Genomic DNA, 14,933 nt, shown 5'->3' on the forward strand with positions numbered 1-14,933 from the left:
CTCCCAGGGCAGGCAGGCAGCTCCTGGCCCGAGGAACAAATGCAGAGGGACGAGCCCAGATGACACCATTTCAACATAAACGAGCTCTGGTTTGGTTTTTGTGTTCAGACAGGAGCAGGAGTGCTCCTTGGCCTTCCTGGGAGCACATTTCTCTGGGAATTGAGCCCTGGTCAATTCTGCTTTGCTGCAGGAATGCTTGCACTTAATGCTGGCTTTTACTGGAAGAGGATCTGGCAAATCCCATCCAGGTTTGCTCCAAGAGTGGAATATTTTGAGTGCATCTGGGGTGAGATGATTTGTGGAAAAGCTGAGGATGAATGGAAGGTTCCCTGCGTGTCACCAAATCTGAAGTTTTGTGATGAGTAAGTGACTCTGTTGGGAGCTGTGAGTTAAAATAGAATCCCAGGCTGGTTTGGGATGGAAAGGACCTTAAAAATAATCCCACCCCCTTCCACTATCCCAGGCTGCTCCAACCTGGCCTTGGACACTTCCAGGGATGGGGCAGCCACGGCTTCTCCGGCCTCAGCAGCCTCACAGGGAGGAATTTCTTCTGAATATCCAATCTAAATCTGCAGTAATAAACTCCATCTTTAGCTCCTTGGGATTGTTTGGAATTGCAGAGCAGCACAGAGAATGCTGTGGGATGACTAAAAAAGATCCAAAATTTGTATATTATTATTATTATTATTCCTCTCTCCTATGAAAACTGTAATCACAGCAAATTCAAACACATGAGGTAGTGTTCTCCCCCTTGGAAAGGAAGTCAGATACTTGGACATTTCATGTGCACAGTACAATACTTTCAATTTAGCTGTTGCAGAACCCTGAAAATTTGCACTGCTTGCCACTGGCTTCCCAACATGTAGGAGCTGAGGCTGCTGCATCATTTGGAGGCAGATTACTCTCTAACATAATGTATTTTAAGGTTACTAATTTCAGACGTTTCTGGGCCTCCATTCAAGAGAACAGCTCCTTGGAACAATGTCTGGTTTTGTTAGGTGATTGCACAAAACCAGCATTGCATTCACTGCTGTCTCACAGGATCACCCTGAAGGATTTTATTCAGCTGCTGAAGTGATCCTACAAAATGAGCATCACTTTACCACCATGTGAAACCCTCCAGCAGAAAGGAGGAATTATATGCAATGCCAGCAGGAAACAAAGGCTGGAACAGAGCAGTGAAACGGTTTTGCAAAGTTCAGAAAAGGAAAATTGCATCACAAAGAAAATCTGGCTTACTAAATTACCAGTCCTGTGGGAATTGTCTTGTACTCTGAGCAGTAATTCTGGGTATTTCTTCTCATCAGGATGATGAATGGGCTGGTTCTGCCTAAGGGAGCCTGTTTAAGCACAAGGTAAGCACTAAAAATGAAAGCTCTGTGTTTCTGCAGCTGCCCTGGGCGAAATTGGCTGCTCTGAGGAAGAAGCAGAAATCAGGGGGGTTCCAGAGGAAGCTGGGCCAGTGGAATGCAGCAGTTTCATTTTGTTCCATCAGACAGAGAGGTTATCCCTGGAGAAGTCCCTGCCTTATGCCAAACCATCTCAGCTACCTCAGGCTCTTGAGTGTGGGTACAAATTAGGAGCCAGGAGCTCCCCAGAACCTTTGGGTTCACCCAAAACCCCCCAGCCAGGGGGAGGGAGCTGCACATCAGCTCCTGGACACCATTGTTTTCTAATTTTATTTTTTGATTTTTGATTTTTGATCCCTTTCCTGCAGGAGCAGGTGGCTCCTGAAGGTCTGTCAGGCCCAGGGCTCTGGATCAGCAGGTGATTTACACCTGCCTGGCTTCCTCTGGCCGTGACTCAGAGGCTGCAGAGTTTCAGGGCAGTTTCTATTTTAAGTTGCTACACCTTGTTGGTGCCTCCTGAGCAGGGCTGGATCTCGTAGCTGATATCACTGACATCTCCAGGGATAATCTGTGGGAGCAGGGTGTCAGCAGGGTAAAAATCCCAAGCCTGGGCTGCAGCAAATGCATAAAGGCTGAGCAGGGCCCAGTTCCTGGGGGACAGTGACTCCATTTCCACAATTCCCCTCTTTTTTGGGGTGTTCTCATGCTGCACTCCTGACGTGATTTCTCCTTTTCAGTTTTAAACAGTTAAAATTTTTCAATTTTAACTAGACTCTCAAGACTTTTCAGCTGGAAGAGAAATCACTTGCAGGTGCTGTGACCCTACAAATGCTGCTGGGAGTTCAGGGATACATTTGCAGCCACAGCAAGCCTGAACATGGATTCAATTTTGTGCATTTTCCCTGGATTTTTGCTCTGGCAAAAGCCTGGCTGTGGCATTGGGTGTGCTGTGCAGGAGAGGGAGCTTTCACTTCTGGATGTCACATCCCTGGTTGTGATGGATTCCTTTGGTTTTGTGAGTGTGTGGGGTTTGTTGCATTACAGAGCTTGTTTGGGGAGATAATCCACTTATCAGACCAAGAACACCTTCTCTCCCTAGCAGACAACAAATCAGCTCTTCCTTTTCTGAGGGAGATAAAAAGGGATATCCTAACCCAGGGGAACAGGGCCATGGCACAGGGCTGGCAGGAGCAGGAACAAAAGGAGAGGAAGAAAAAAGAAAACCACATTTGTTGAAGAATGGCTGCAAAATCTGAGTGATTTACTGCAGCAACTCATTCATCAGGGGAATTTGGCCTTGCCTCACTCTAATCTAAATTGAATCTAATTTAGATTCCAAGCAAGGGATGGGAATCCTTCCCTGAACCAAAACAAGCCTTGCCACCTCCTACCTATTCATTACTCATTCCTTAATTTGTTTGGGTTTGTTATGTAGGACACTCAGGAAGAATAGCTTAAAGCTGTGAGTGCTGGCTGGGTCTGCTGCTATCATCTCAGCTTTGCTGCACATGGGGCTGGCTTTTGGTTCAGCTTTGATGCAGGGTTGGTTCCTGGGGCCCCCAGGAAGTGGGGTGGGAACATCTTCCTTTTTTCCTGAGTGCTGAACTGCCTGGGAGAGCACACTGCAGCCTGGGCTGGAGCAGTTTCTGGGTTTTCATTAAAAGCCAGCTCAGCTCATGCAGAACCAGCCAGCAGAGCCATCAGGCAGGGCCTTCCTGGAAGGAGGGACTGGAGGATGGTTCTCTCCACCTCTGGGCTGTCCTGCCTCCTGACCTACATTCAGTTCTTGCTTTAAAAGTCAATAAACACAAAACTTGGCCTCCAGTCCCTGCGTGTCTGGGAATGGCATCATCCCTTCCAGGGCTGCCAGCGCCGGCACTGGGGCTCAGGGCAGAGAACAATCCTCCTCCAGGACTCTCCTGCTGCTTAAAATGGGTGCCACAGTTTGTTCTGAGCCTGCTTCCTGGGGAGAGATGAGATTTGGGCATTTTGGGGCATTGATTCCAGCAGCTTCTGCAACCTGGAGCAGCTCAGGGCTGCCTTGGAGCACAACCCAGAGCATGGGGCTGCCTCCTGATTTTTGAATTCTGTGCCTGATTCATTTCTTCTCTCTGTGTTCCCTCCCTCCTTCCTGGAAATCCATCTCAGTTCTGAGGTGTTTGTCTCCCTGGGAATGCTCTGCTGGCTGCAGGGATCTCGGTGACCCTGTGGGGATGTGCTCCATGGTCTGGTCACTGTCTCAGTGCCATAAATCCTGTCACACCCACAGACATCATTCCCATTAGACTAATTTGTCTCCTGCTGACTCTGAGCAGAACCTTGGGCTGTGCAGGTTGTTAAACCCCAAGGATAAAGGTGTGGATTGCAAATTCAAGACTTGGGAAAAGCCCTGCCTGCAAGCAGTGAGGGAGGAATGGGAGTGGGGAAAATGAGGAGCCCAGCAGGGCTGTGAGAGTGCCTTGGATTTGGGGGTGTCTGGAGAATTTGCTGGAAGAAAAAGCAAATTATCAATTTCCCTGCAGGAAATGATGGAAAGGGTTGAACACCCCATGGGAGCAGAGCATGCAGGCTGTGTGTGTGTGCAGCCCTGGCTGGCAGTGGGCTTTGTGCCACCTCTGCCCTCTTCCAGAGCTGTTTGCCAGCTGGTGATGGGGCAGGACTGTGGGAATGCTGCTTCCTCCCCACTTCCTACAGCTCCAGCACGAGGGAACAGCTCCAGGCAAAGGCTGGGGAGCTCTGCTGGGCTTGCAGGAGGAAATTCCATGGAAGCCAAGGCTGGCTTGACCTCATTAGAGGCAACCCAACACCTCCTTTCCCAAGAAGCTTTTCCTGTTGCCCAGGTGGGTGTTGGGGTCTGCTGTCCCAGCCTCCAGGCACTTCTCCTGAGCAGGAATTCTGGCTTCTCCCACAGCCTGCTTCAGTCACGTCTCTCTCTCCTGTTTTTCCCTTCTGGAGTTTCCTCCCAGCAGCTGCTCAGCTCTTGGATGCTGTTTGGCACATCCAGGCTGGTGGCACTGTGGTTTGGAGCTGAGAGGAATTTGCATTTTGGCTTTCAGGGAGATTTTTCAGGATGTAGAGCCACCCCATGAAATATGGAATCGAAACTGAATTATGTTTTTCAAGTTCTTAATAATTACATTGAAGGGATCAGCTTAATTTTTTTTTTTTAAAGAAAGTGGTTTTGAATTAGCTCTGAAACACCTGGAGATAAGGAATTGTGACCTAGCAATGTTCTCCTGCATTTCCATGGCTCAGCCTGGGATCTGCTGGGCCAGGCAGGGTTTGGGTTGGACCCTTCCCAGTGAGCTGAGCTCTGGGTTTTTGTGGGATCAGGAAATGCTGCCACTGCCAGAGTGAGCAGATCCCTTTGGTGGCAATGTCAATACTTGGAGCAAAACCAGGACAGGACAAGGAAGCAAATGCTCCTCACAGCTTTGTCTGTCCTGTATGAACCTCCTGAGGCAGCATTTTGGCTTTGAGACTAAAATAACCCACAGGAGGGGTTATTTTAATCTATATTAGGATCTGGATTCTGCTGGAAATGCTCCTGGCTGCAGTAGGTCTTCCTGAAAAACCTCAGCCTGTGTTTGGAATCATGCCATGGATTCCCAAATCTCCCTGAAAAACCTCAGCCTGTGTTTGGAATCATGCCATGGATTCCCAAATCTCCCTGAAAAATCTCAGCCTGTGTTTGGAATCATGCCATGGATTCCCAAATCTCCCTGAAAAACCTCAGCCTGTGTTTGGAGTCCTGCCATGGATTCCCAGATTTGGGGTCATTCTTGCTCCATTCCCTGCTGAGTCTGAGTCATGGGAGGTTTTCCAAGCTGCCTGATGAGCACTTTTTGCTGGAAAACATTGAATTAGCAGCTCGTGGAGCCAGCTTATGGGGAATTGTGGCTATTTGCATATTGACTAACTTGCAGATCATGAAATGCAGGTGATCTGATGCCTCAGGAAGGAAAAATGCTTGGGAAGAGGACAAAAAAAAAAACCCAATTAAACACACTGCCAAAGGATTTTAGTGCTGGAACCTGGTGGGTCAAGGAGTCTCTGAAGCTAAAAACCCAGAAGTTTTCAGCACTCTAAGGCCCTGAAGTGCTCCCTGCTGTGTGCTGGCTCCTGTCTGCCCCAGGAGGGTGTTCCCAGGTGGGGAAGAGCCCATAAAGCTCTGCCTAGAAAGGGAAATGAGGTGAGGAGGTTTTGCTGAGCAAGACGAAGGAGGGCAGGGGAAGGACTGACAGCCCTGGCGGGGTCACGGGGCAGCAGGGGAGGAATGGGGGTCACTGTGGGGGTGGAGGTGCCATAAACTGGTCATTACAGCAGGAAACGGGAAGTGCAGGGCCCTCACCCCTGGTGTAATGGGTGGCCTTGAGCAAATCACCTCACCTGGGTTTACCCCGGCTCCCACTCTTCCTCCTGGCAGGGAGGGTTTGACTCTCTGGGTTCAGGAGATCAAGGGTTTTATTATTTTATGGATGGATGTGCACCCTCAGGAGCCAGAGGAGGTGCAGCACTGACACTCCTGGTGTGTGTTGTCTCTGTAGCTCAAATTCAATATTTATAGACCCCAGAGTAGCTGGGAAAGGAAAATCTTCCTTAATACTCTTAACACTTAATACTCTTTATTCCAGCTGAGGAGCTCTCTGGCGTTTTAGAGGAAGCACATTCCTCTGTAAATGGAGATGAGCTCCCAGCTTTTCTGGAGGATGTGTGAAGTTTTATTGCTGCTGCCTCAGAAATGGCCTGATCCTCGTGCCTTCACAGCGTGCACTAATGTGCTTTATTGCCTGAGCTCTCACAGAAACAGAAATATTTATTTGGGAGCTGTTGCCCCGAGGTGCTGGGAAAGGGTGGTGGTGCCTGTGGTGCGGAAGAAAAAGGCTTTTTTTAGAACACCTCATTTCTTGGAAAGTGATGTGTCCATTCCTTGTCTGATTTGCATCAGGATGGGAGGGAGGAGGAAGAGGAAGGACTTTTGTCCAGGGGCAGGGAGTTGCCCTCTGTGGTGGAGTGTGACAGTGTTCTCAGGGGTCCCAGGGTGAGGGAAGAGAGGAGGATCTGACTCCATGTTCAGAAGGCTGATTTATTATTTTATGATAGATATTATATTAAAACTTTATTTATTCTTTATTATTTTATGATCTATATGACATTAAAGCTACACTAAAAGAGCAGAAGGAAGGATTCCAGCAGAAGGCTGGCTGAGAATAGCAAAGGAATGAATGACAAAGGTTTGTCTGTGCCCCAGCCAGTCTGGACAGCTGGGCTGGGATTGGCCATTGATCAGAAACAACCCCAGAGACCAATCCCAGCCCCACCTGCTGCACCCACAGCAGCAGAGAAGAATTGTTTGCAGTTTGTTCCTGAGCCCTCTCAGCTCCTCAGGAGGGACAAATCCCAAGGAAAGGATTTTTCATGGAACATGTGGGTGACAGCACCTGGACAAGGTTCCATGCAGGAGATGAGAACCTGATCCTTGCCAGACAAACAGATCCCACTCAGAGCAGCTGGCTGGGCACTCCTCTTTGGGCTCTCTTTTTGGGTCATTGCTTGGCTCTTTTTGGAATGAAATTCCTGGCATAAAGCTGATGAATTTTATAGAAAAAGATGAATTTTTTTCTCTCCCTTCCAAAGGCTTTGATCAAACACATTTGTGACAAAAAGTGACACACGTCCCCCCATGGTTTTCTCAACACCCCTGAGGGTTCTGAGCTCTGCCTGCCTCAGCCTCCTGCGCAGAAAAGCCTGATAACATAAAATATTATATTTTATGGGGGTTTCCAATAAAAACTGTTCTTCCAGACATCTTTGTAATCCAGGATTGTTTGCACAGAGTGAAGAAAGGTGAATCAGGTGCTGTAGATGGGCTGTGAGCATCCTGAGTGCAGGAATGGCCAGAATCCAATAACTCCTGTCCTGCTGTGTTCAAGAGTTTCACAGCGACTTCTGTGAGCCAGAGAGGAGCTGGATCAGAGGATCCACCTTTACCCCTGAAAGAATTTCCTACCAAGGTCACTGACACAGGAACCAAAAAAGAAATAAAGAGAAATAAGAGAAACCTGCAACTCTCTATTCCATAAGCACTTTGTTTGTCTTATGACCAATGAGGGAAGTGTGAACTGAAGAGTTTTGTAAGAATGTAGAAAAAGCATGCATGCTGGAGTAAAAACAGGTTTGAAACCTTCTGAACATGGAGTGTTGCTTTGTGCTGTCCCCATCTCAACTGTGACACTGCTGGGCTGTGTGTGTCGTGCCATTGGAATGGGAATGGCTGTGCTTAGTGGGTCACACCAGTCACCTTTCACCTCCTCCTTCCTGGGCTTTTGTGGCCCAGGATGCTCCCAGGTTACCCACTTTGATATAAAACATATCCAGTTTGATATAAAAGCTACCCACTTTGATATAAAAGCTATCCAGTTTGATATAAAAGTTATCCAGTTTGATATAAAAGCTATCCAGTTTGATATAAAAGCTACCCACTTTGATATAAAAGCTATCCAGTTTGATATAAAAGTTACCCACTTTGATATAAAAGCTTTGATCAGTGTGAATAGATTTCATCCTGCTCTGGCACCATCAGTGTCCCCCTGTCCCAGCTCAGCTGTTGTCACCGGCTGATTGGACCTGCACAAGGATCCATTGGTGCTGAATAACAGAAATAAGGAAATAGGGAAATCATTTGAATAAAACAAATAAGGAAGAAAAAGAGATTAGAGTCTGCATGGTTTCCATTTTGATAATTCACAGAATCAAAGAATCACTAGGTTGGAAGAGACCTTTAAGATTTAAATGTATGCATTAGAATAAAGAAAATAGGAAAGGAGGAGATAAAATTTCACTGTTCTCTCAGGACAGCAAAAACAAGACCTTTTTTTCCCCCATTAGTAGGAATTTTTTTCCCCATTAGTAGGATTGTTTTCCCCATTAGTAGGATTTTTTTTCCCCATTAGAAGGAATTTTTCCCCATTAGTAGGATTTTTTTCCCCCATTAGTAGGAATTTTCCCCATTAGTAGGAATTTTTTTTCCCATTAGTAGGAATGTTTTTCCCCATTAGTAGGATTTTTTTTCCCCCATTAGTAGGAATGCCCAGTTTAAATAGGAATAGAGGTGCTGATATTCTGCATTCCTCTGTGTGTGAGGGTGATCAGGACTGACCCTCACAGTGTCCCTTTGTCCTGGAGCACCTCCAGCTCCAGAAGGAAGCTCTGTTTTTCCAAAGTCCCACCCGAAAAGGTGATTTTGGTGTCGGTAATTTTGGGGCAGGGCAGGAATCACGGCACCAGGAAGCTCCTGGATCCCTTAATTCATGCCCCACACATCGCTGGCAGCTGGCTCCAATTCTTAGTCCTGGCCTAAAGAGCGGCTGGAGCTGCTGCCCTGGCTCCAGCTGCCCTCGAAGCAGCAGCCTCGGTGACCCGCAGAGAATTCCCTGCTCCTGTGAGCCGCCTCTGCTCCGGGGATGCTCTGCTGGAGGATTGGAGTTATTCCCGAGAAAACCATTCCTGCGGGAGGCAGAGGAGGAGCCAGGAGCCAGGCAAGCACGTGGAGAGGGGCAGGGCTGGAATTGGATGCCAGGGTTCAGCTGGAGAGGAATTTCTGCATCCCTCCTGCTTTTATTGGGCCGTGGAAATGCAATCCTGGAGGTTGCTCGGAGAGGATGGTGATGCATCACTCAAGTCCTTTATGGCCAGATGCTTTCAGGATGTGTCAGAGCTGCTCTGTCTCAGACCTTTCTTGGCTTTGCTAAACCAAGAACTCAAATCTTTGGCCTGGAAGGGGAAAATTTGCATTTGCTCGCCACATATTAATTACTGCAGCTGATTAGATGCCAGGTGACACTTTAATGCAGATTTGCACCGCGAATTGGGTTCCTTTTTGGGAGAGAATTGCTGTATTTCTCTGGTATTTGTCATGCAGACACCCCAGCTGCTTGTAGATAAACTAAAGAGAGCTTTCCTAGAGAAGAGATTTCCAGCTGAGGATCTCACTCACTAAATCCTGGGATTTGAAAGGCTGCGGTGAGCGTTTAGTGGGGGTTTATAAAGTTTTTGAGGGGGCTGGGGGCTCTCTGAGGTGAATAACGAGCCCGGAGCCCGCGGAGGAGGCAGGGACGGTGCGGGCGGGGAGCGCAGCCCGGCGGCCCCGGGGGCACAGCGCTCTCTGCCGGGAACGCGGGAGCGCTGCCGGGCTCTGCACCATCGCACCCTGCCGGACTGGCTCCTCTTCTCACCCAGACGTGAGGCAGAGGAGAGATTTTCAATTAAAAATTTATTTTTTTATTCTATTTTCAGTGTCATGCGAAGGGTGAGACAATACAGATGTCATCATTCACTCCATCACAATCAGAAACCAACTCTTTCCTAATTATAACATACAATATTGTATTTTAATTACACTCAAAGTGTTTCTTGGCCTATCAGCTTTTGCTGCACCATTCTGTGAATGCCTTAAAGTCAATAATCTAAAATTACCCCTCGTGGGTCTTACTACAGTACATCTTGTATTCTACAGTGCATCTTTTATTCCATTCCATTCCATTCCATTCCATTCCATTCCATTCCATTCCATTCCATTCCATTCCATTCCATTCCATTCCATTCCATTCCATCTTCTCCACAGTTCTGTTTCTCCAAAGCATCCAGTCTTATTTGCAAGGCCACCCTTTTGAAACTTTTTTCTGTCTCCATTTCTCTCTCGACAAGATTGTGGAAACCACTGACATAAACAAGCTGCAGCAGAACGCCCAGCCAGGAGGAGGTGCCTGCTTAGACACCCAAGTGCCAGCAAGGAATCCCCTTTGGAAAATTGGTGTTTTGGGGAAAGAAAATGAGATTTGACAGGTTCAAAGCTCTGGGTAGCTTCTGCTGTTTTACACAGCAGCTTTGAGAATGACCAGGGAGATGTTCTTCACTGACAGAAAACAAAAGACCTTTCAATTCTGTTGTATTTAACCTGGAAAACTGTTTCCTCCTCCTCCTCCTTCTTCCTTCTTCCTCCTTCTCTTCTGTGGTGTCCAATTCATTACAAACGTGTTTGCCATTTTAGGTGAGAGTCTGACAGTGTGCTATGAGGAAGACAAAGCTGGGAACCCCAGATGGAGGGAGCAAAACACAGCCAAAATCCCCAAAGTTTCTGTCTCAGGATGGGGGACTTGATATTCCAAAGCAATGAGGGACATCAGACCAAAAATCTCCATTACAGTCTCCTGGTCTTTTAAGGGATGTGGGGATGATTTATGTCCATGTTTACTGACAGCTGGGAGCAGACCCAGCTTTATTTCCTTTATTCATGTTGAAGGAAAAGCAGCAGCCAAGGTAAGACAGCAACATCTGCTGAACAAGCTTTCCTCCACAAAAACACAATCCTCACCCGGAGCTGAAATAATTGATGCACTTGTGTGTTTTACAAGCAGTGAGAATCCCCAAATTAAATGAGCAGATGTCAATGAATATGGGTGGCAACCTGACACACTAATGGCTTCCATCCAGGGCTGGGGTGAACGAGCTGAGGAGAGGCCTAAAAGCACATCTGAAAGTGCCACCTCATTAGGCTGGGATGGCTAAAGCAGCACACAAAGGCTTCCCTCTGTGCCTGATTTTCTTGGCATCCAGACCCAGAAATCAATGCCCAAAAGCACCTGGAGCCACACCAGGATTTAGCATTTCCAGAAGGTATACAGCCACACCCCTCTAAATACGGCCTGGTTAAAGGTCTGGGGGGTTAAAATACAAAGTGTTGATTGAATTGCTGACCACAAGGTGCCAGCGAGGTGCAGGAATGTGCTCTGTGCTCCTGCACACAGAGGGGGGAATTTTCAGCCCAGCCTCCAGAGCCTGGCTGCTGCTCCAAGGAATCCCTGCCCCTGCCAGGCTGCTGGGCACGCACAGCTCTGCCTGGGTGAGGCTGCTCCTCTTTTGAGAAAGCGTTTTCCTGCCTCTGGAATGCCCTGGGAATGCCCTGGGAATGCTCTGGGAATGCTCACAGGCAGGGCAGCCTGCTGGCAGGGGCTGGCTCACAGAGGGGAGGGCTCGTTGAAATCCTGCCCCTCTGGCTCTGAGTCCTGGTGGAAAAGCAGCCCCCAGAGCCAAGGTTAAATAGAGGAGGATGGCAAAGGACTTGTGGGCCCTGGGGGGAAGCAGGGAGAGCAGGAAATGAAGGACAAGCTCGATCTGTGTCTAACAGAGAGAGGTCCTGCAGGGTGTGTGTGACACAAATCACAGATTTGCTCAGGATGGAGAGGAGCTCTTGGGAATCGTGGGGGTATCCACACTCTGTTACACTCCTTGAGGAGGTAGGTTGGCAAAAAATCCCCAAAAAACAGTACAATTCTGCTTTTTATCTTCTTTTCCTGCCTCTGTCAAGGTTGGGATGGAATTGCTTGAGGTGGTATTTTGTGTTCAGACTCAAATACTTATTATTTCTTATCTATATCACGGTCTTACAAGTCCTGATTTCTACAGCATTCTACCAACAAGTTACAAAATGGCTCACTATCTTTCTCTACAAGGCCTTTTAAGGACAAACTGTCCAATTAAGAAATGACACCTAAATTATTTTCCCTTTTAACCTGAAGCTCTCAGTGGGCAGGGTTCCAACAGAACAATACAAATGCAGGTGTGGTTTCTGTGTGGAGAGAGCACCTTGGGCAGCAAAGGCACTCTGGGGACCTGCAAATAAAAACATTAATGAGGATCTACCCCCTGGAATATTGGCTGGGAAGGGGCTGGCTGCACCTGGAAACTGCAGATCAGCTCCTCAGCATCAGCTGGGAAGGAAGGCACAGAGGTGTGTGAAGAGCAGAGCTGGAGCTGCCTCCAGTTTAGAACATTCAGATGATCCAGGTGTGGTAGGGGAGCTCATTTAAACCTCGAGTGTGAAAAGAGAAAACTGAATGAGCCTTTCCAACCCCCCAGGCACCCTGTGAAAGCAACAGAGAGAGAGAGCAGCCCTCCCTTGCCTGGGATTTGTGCAGCAGGGATGTTGGAGTGCGTGGGAAGGGTGCCTACATCCATTAAATCCAACATCTCTGAATTGGCACTCGTTATCCTGGAGGGCTCCTCTGCACGGCGCTGCTCCTTCCATCCCGGCTGGAGCAGGGTGAGGAGCACCAAGGGGCTCCTCTTTGCCCATGCTGAGCCTCGGGGGTGGCAGGGCTGGCTGCGGGAGCTCTGCAGGGCTCTGGGAGCAGCTGCTGCCGTGGTGGCTCTGCTGTGTCCCCCGGCAGCCAGGAGGGGCCGGGCTGATGTGATGGGGATGGCAGAGGAGCCCAGACACAGGGCTCTGTTCCCACTGCCCTGTCCCAGCCTCAGGGACCGTGACACTGAGGGATTAGTGGGGGCAGGGTGCTGAAATTATTTTTATCTCCTCGTCTTGTTGTGCCTGTGCACAAGTGCCAGCCTTTTCAGCCTTTTTTTTTCTCTTTTTTTTTCCTCCTGTGAAGCATTAACTGGGTGGGTTGCCATAGCAACCCCTGCATGATAAGTTGGGCTGCTTCTTGCAGAGATTTCTCCCTCAACAGTCAAGATTTTTCTCTCTCTGAGCATTGCATGCCTTTCTCCATGTGCCCTGGAGTGGCAGTGCCCTCTGTGGTGTCCCTAAGGCCACCCCTGCCCCCCAGCCAGCCTGGAGGCACCAGGGCAGGGGCAGAGCAGGAAGGAGCAGCTTGTGCAGCACCCTGGTGTGGGATGGGGTGGGGAGGATCTCTGCTCTCCATCCCTGTGCAGGGCTCAACATCGAAACAGGCTCGAGTGTGACATCCTGATTATTTGCAAGTTTTCCTGAAGAGGGCAGGGAGGTGTTTGATGCTGGTCCTAAGCAGGCACAGGGTGACCCTGGAGTGGTTCCCAGCAAAGCCCAGATTGTAGCAAGAGTGAAATGATCTTACCCTTTCATTCAGAGAGAGCCCAGAGAGGTTTGCTTTGAGAACAAAACCAGCACAGCTTGTGGCAGGGTAAGAATCTGGGTGGACCACAGGGGTTTATTGCAAACCACCTTGGATCTTGCCTGTGGTAGGCTCGAGGTGAAGAATGAGCTTCTCCAGAGCTGGGGAAGAGGGTGTGACCTCCCTGACGTGTAACTTTTCATCTCAAAATCCACCCAAATCCGAGGCCAGTTCCACCAGAGGTTTTCTTCACCTCAGGGCCCCGTTTCCCTTCTTTAAATAGCAGCTACAAGGCTGGTCTGGAATGAAGTAGTTGAGGCTGGTACGTGAGTGATTCTGAGGGAAAACTCATTACTTTTTCAGGATGTTTGTTTGCCAATGTAATTTGAATTGTTTGGCAGGCAGGCTCTGGGGTGCCTGGGGTTAGAGGAGAAAAGGCTTCTGTTTCTATCTGAGGAGCAGAAGGGGCTGGGGGGCAGTCAGTGACTCTGACTGAGTCAGTGTGGTCGAGCTGCTGCTTCCTCTTAGTCCTCTTGGCCCCTGAGTCTCATCCCTGGCAGGATTGTCTGTAATAGATGTAATTAGAGAGGCAGCAGCACAAACAGTGCAGCCCTGCTGATCCCTGAGCCCTGCCAGGGCACCTGGCTGCCTGGGAACAGCTCTGATTTCCGTGGGGCTCTGTGGAACAGGTGGCTGTCAGAGGACAGAGCCAGAAATGTTTTCCAGCAGCTTCTGGGGCTATAAAAAACCCACCCTCAGCACTCATCTGCTGTGCATGGGATGGATTGTTCCAGAAGGGGTAGGAGCAAATCCTTCTGGCTTAACCTGCCCTTCCCTTTGTGCTGTTGTGATGATAACCAGGGGAAATGGGACAAAAGAAATGGCTCAATGTCCTTCGTGCAGCTCTGGGTGTCACGTTTGCTGTTCTGTCTTCCCAGGGAGGAGATGAGACTTTAAGGTTTCTCTATCCATGATGGATGACTTTAAGGAGAGAATGGAATGCTGGCATCAGCACCCTGCAAGCTGTTGGTCTCCCTGACCACACCTGGCTCCTGCAGGTACAGTAAATAGATTTATTTTCTTCTGGTGGGAAGAGTGCACAGGAGCCCAAAGAACCCTGTGAGCAGAGGGGACAGTGAGGACAACCTGACAGCCAGCGTGTGGCTTTGGCCAGTCCCTGCTGGAACACTTCAGGCTGCAAAGAATTCGGGAATCCCAGCCAGCTGTGGGCTGGAACAGGGCACAGCAACCTGTGCAGTCAGCAGAGCGAGGCAGAAGGAGGCAGCAGGAGGGAGTCCTTAGCTGGGAGTTGCTGGGAGCAGCCACTGGAGCCTGTGCAGGGTGACGTGCAGGCAGCTGCTGTGCGGCCACTGGCAGATGATGAATGCAGCCTGCTGACACAAACACTATTAGGTGATGTCTAGGAAAAGCCTTGGCTTTGTTCTGTGCCTGCTTCACTCCAGCAGTGCAGGGACCTGATCTCACGAGTGTGCCCCTGTGTCCACCCCCAGGAGGCCACAGAGCTGTGGCAGTGGCACCACCAGTGGGGTGTGCCCAGCTGAGAGCCCGAGTGCAGCTGGAGCTGATTTTTCTGCTGCCTGCAAAAATCTCAGGGTGGGTCTGGCCGCCTGCATGCTGAGTTTTGGCACTGCCAGTCCCTCCTGTGCCATCCTCTGGTGGGGCTGCTCAGGTTTAACTC

This window comes from Serinus canaria, chromosome 24, assembly GCF_022539315.1.
Source record: "Serinus canaria isolate serCan28SL12 chromosome 24, serCan2020, whole genome shotgun sequence".
NCBI classification, from domain to species: Eukaryota; Metazoa; Chordata; class Aves; order Passeriformes; family Fringillidae; genus Serinus; species Serinus canaria.